Here is a 4,457-nt window from a genome sequence, read left to right as displayed (position 1 = left end):
ATGTACTCCAAATGCCTGTTTCATCATCGGAATAACCAGGGGCTTTTGGAAGGTATTATTATTGGCCTCATTCCAGACCTTCTGAACTGGAATCTTGGCTGGAGGACGGAATGGGTGGTGAGACTCAAGAGCTGCGTCTCTACAGCCCTGCTAATCAGTTAGGTTTCAGAACCACCGACCTGGATAAAAGGAAGCCACTAGAGGAATGTGAGCAGGAAAATGACATGGTCAGATTTGCATTTTAAAAAATGACTCAAGCAGATGTGTTGGGCATGGCAGGAGAGGAATCCAATGCAGGGGATAGAATTCAGGGAATGACAAAAACGTGGGAGCCAGATAAGAGAATTGAGAGCAGCAAAGCAGCTGGCAGGAGGGTACTGAGTGCGCTGACAGAGGGGGTGGGGGGAGGAGGAGGAGATGAAGTTAGCGATATAACAGCCTGTAAGACAAGGAAGGCTCTGGCCAAGAATAGGAATGCGACTTTTCCCTAGAAAGAGATGGGGAGCCCTGGAGCATTTTAAGCAAGAGAGTGACATGATTCATTGCTTGGAAAATGATTTTGACCTGATCGCGGGGAGTTTCATCAATGAGGGCACCTTAGCAAAGGGTTCTTGGCTTGAGGCAAATGTTTCTTTAGCACAGGGGCTCTTGGGCAGAGAGCTGGAAGAGCTGGTTCCTGACATCTCTGTCAGAACTCCGGTTTCCAGAGTATGTATATCAATTCAGAATAATAACAACAGGCAACGAGGAAACAGGGGAGTCTGGTTTCAAGGAAATTATTAAAGAAAGCCAAAGACAAATACTCCAGGGTAAGTAAAAGAAAGGAAAACCTGAATGCCAAAAATCAGCCAGGTTTCCACTCAGGGAAAATGAATAATGTCCTATAATCATTCAATGTAGTCAAACACAATGAATTCTGCTCTATGTGTCAATAATTGGTGGCAGTTAACTGTAAACCTTTGGATTTATTATGAAAGCCCCAGTTTTAGTATTCAGCATTGTGGCCAGATGCCCATCTCTGTGTCCTGTTTTTCGGGTAAATGTATTTACCATAATTCTAATCCCAACTCTGTTTCTAGTTTCACTTGGCCTTGGGTAAATCATTTAAATCTCAAGATTGTTATAGTGAACAGAATTGGATTTTCAATGAGATATATATGTATTTTTTAAATTCCAGTATCATTAACATAGTGTTAGATTCATTTCAGGTGTACAATGTAGAGATTCAACAATTCTATACAACACGCAGTGCTCATCATAAGTGTACTCTTAATCCCCTTCACCTCTTTCTCCCATCCCTCCACCCACCTCCCTTCTGGTAACCATTAGTTTGTTCTTTACAGTTAAGAGTCTGGTTTTTTTCTTTGTCACAACTACGGAACACTTCATCAATTTTCCTGTCATCCTTGTGCAAGGGGCCATGCTAATCTTCTCTGTATCATTCCAAATTTTAGCATTTGGCATAGGTGCTGCCGAAGTGAGCATAATAGATCTCTATTTTTTGTACCATGTTCTTTCAATGGATTTGAACATGTCTCTTTAACTTCTAAACCCTAATTTCTACTTCTATTTTATAAGGTTATTATGAGGGTCAAAGAAGCCAAGTTTAGATAATAGAACAGTATGAATGTACCAGAACAGTGCCAGGCCCATAGTAGGCCCTCTGTAAAAGCTGATTGCCCCTTTTCCAACTGTTTTCCCTCCTTTTAAGATGGAGAGATAGGGGAGAAGAGCACAAGTGGCAAGCATGTGGCCCTCAAGCTGCCATTTTCATTTCTTGCCTTCATGGAAAACATTCTATGTAGTCACAGCCTTCTTTGTTTTGAAACCAGAAGGAACCTCAAAATCCTCCTAACACAGAACCATGCTACCAGCTGCTACCAGCTGCAGCTGCTACCAGCTGCATGGATGTGACATTTGAGATGAGACCTATTTGTTATCCCTGGCCTGGGTAATCTCTAAGGTTGTAGCTGAGACACTATGAGCCCACAACAAATGAAACCCAATTGCCAAAATCATACAACTGAGTGGAAAGGAAAATTTTTCAAAGCTGAGAGAAAACAAAAATATTCTATAAGAAATAAAAATGGAACAGATTGCTGATGGAGGCTTTTAGGGAACCCTGAGACTTGAGATGAGTTTGGAATTGGTCTTTGTGGTAGGCAGAATTAAGACCCCACAAAACTATCAGTCTCAATCCCTAGAATCTGTGAATGTACTACCTTACTCGACAAAATGGACTTTTGGTTGTGATTTAGGCATTTTGAAGTCGGAAGATTGTTCTAGGTTATCTGGGTGAGTCCACTATATTAACAAGGGTCTTTACAAGGGAGAGGCGGGCAGGCAGGAGGGTCAGAGTGAGAGGAGATGTAAGGATAGAAGCAGGAGTCAGAGATGCAGCCAGTCAAGGTATGCAAGCAGTTTCCAGAAGCTGGAGAAGGCAAGGAACCAACTCTGCCCTGGGCCTCCAGAAGGAATGCAACCCGGCTGACACCTTGATTTTAGCCTTGTAAGACCCATTTCCAGACTTCTGACTACTAGTACTATAAAATAACATGTGTTGTTGTAAGCCATTAAGTTCATGGTAATTTGTTACAACAGCAGCACTAGGAAACTAACACAGTCCTTTAAAGAACGGTTTGGAGAGACAATAAAGAGGGAGAATTTGGGTGAGTAGTAGATGATGAGTGGAGACTTAAATGTGAGAATTAAATGTGAAAATAAACAAAGTATACAGTGGGAAGCATGGATCCTGACTGGTTTGAGGAGGTGAGATAGGTTGTTGACAAGAAGGAAACAGGCCAGAGGTTAAGTCCTTGGACAGGTCCGATAGCCTGAATTTGAATCCTACTTATGATGTTTTCTCAGTAACCTTGGTTCAGTTACTTAACTTCTCTGGCATTACAATGTTACCTGTAAAAGTAAGAATAACAGCATTGCCTATTTCATCGAATTAATGAGATTGTAGATATTAAAGTGTCTAGTACTAAATAGCACTCCATAATGGGAAGTGCTATTTTTCGTGAATGGAAGACAAAGGTGAATTGCCACTTTATCAGAAAAAACTCTGATTACCAGAATGAAATTAGGGAACTTTACTTTCTAGACACTGAGTGACTATCAGAAGATCTTGAATAGGAAACTAACAAAAATACAAAGAGACGCCTGTGGTAAATTAATAAAGACAAAAAGCAGGAAAACAATCTATTTAAAGAAACGTTTGAAGGATAGAGGTTGATCTTCACATAAATATAGGGAAAGTTAGGCACATATGGCCCAAGTATGTTGGCTGACTCCAGCGGGGTAGAATGTGGTTGGAACATCCCTAGCTGGTCGTCAAGAGAAAAAGGTTCTTACTCTGCTGTGTCCGCCACTCATTACCACTTTAACAAGCCCCTGATGTATATGGTTTTGGCTCCCCACTGATGAACTCAGCCCTCATGGCTCAGTATTTGCTGAGACTGTGCTATTTCCAAGTCATACTTTTCTTGGGCTTATTTTTTTTGTGAGCCTGCGGTCAAATGACTTGTCTTCAGAAAACTGCAAACATGAAAAAGCCCTCCTGAAGAGCAAATTAATTCTAATTGCTATGCATTTCACTATTTGAACCCTCACTTACTAAATAATTAGATTTTTTTACAAGGATGTGAAGAGTAGCTACAAGACATCCAAAAGGTATAAATCATGTAAATATTGTGTTTTATATGCAATCGGATTGTTTCTATCTATGCTAATCCTCTCCTGTGTGGCATCTTTGGGACAGGGCCTTTGCCTAAAACAAGCAAGGAAAAGAGAACAGCTTTTCCTCCACATACTGCTATTCAACCAGGATTGCATAGCAATGTATCCAAACCATAAATATGTTTCCTGGTCATGAGTTATTAGTTCAATAGAATTATTTTTATCAAGGAGAAAATCTCTAATAAAAGTTGTCCAAATAACACATGAAAAACAGCAAAAGGTAAAAAAAAAATACTTGGAATAGTTTTAAGTCAAAATATTTTCCAATAATAAGTGAGAACAGAATGCTTCCTGCCTTTAGCCAGTAACCCAGGGCCTAACCTACACTTTGGTACAGAGTGAGACACTGACAGTAATTTGAAGAAAAGTGCTGGCATCAATGGCTAAGTGTCAACTGTTAACCACACCTTTGATGCTAAAGGAAGCTATTTAAACCCTTTATTTTTAGAAAAGTAAGTAAATAATACAGCAATGAAAAGGAAAGGCCATAGACATTCACAGTTGTTATTTACATTGTCCAGGCATCACTGGATGCCCAGTAGTCTGAAACCACCTTGCTTTAGTATCTAAGTGAAAGAAGCCCATGGGGGCCCGAATCTCTTAAAATGTGAGAAGTCCAATGCCTTGCCAGGTGCCCAAGATTTCCTAGAGTAGGGGAGGATACAGCATTTACTACCCCAGGGATTGGTCCAGTGTCTAGCTCAGTTTGGACCTCT

General features: G+C 40.5%; 1 non-coding gene across 1 annotated transcript; it reads right to left on the bottom strand.

The window, feature by feature from the left end:
- Positions 1–1,369: 1,369 nt before the first annotated feature.
- LOC115272829 lies at positions 1,370–1,474 on the bottom strand. Its single transcript, XR_003900485.1, has one exon. It is a non-coding gene; the product is annotated as a U6 spliceosomal RNA (small nuclear RNA).
- Positions 1,475–4,457: the final 2,983 nt, after the last annotated feature.

This window comes from Suricata suricatta, chromosome 11 (assembly GCF_006229205.1).
Source record: "Suricata suricatta isolate VVHF042 chromosome 11, meerkat_22Aug2017_6uvM2_HiC, whole genome shotgun sequence".
Lineage (NCBI taxonomy): Eukaryota > Metazoa > Chordata > Mammalia > Carnivora > Herpestidae > Suricata > Suricata suricatta.
This window is presented reverse-complemented; position numbering and strand designations above follow the sequence as displayed.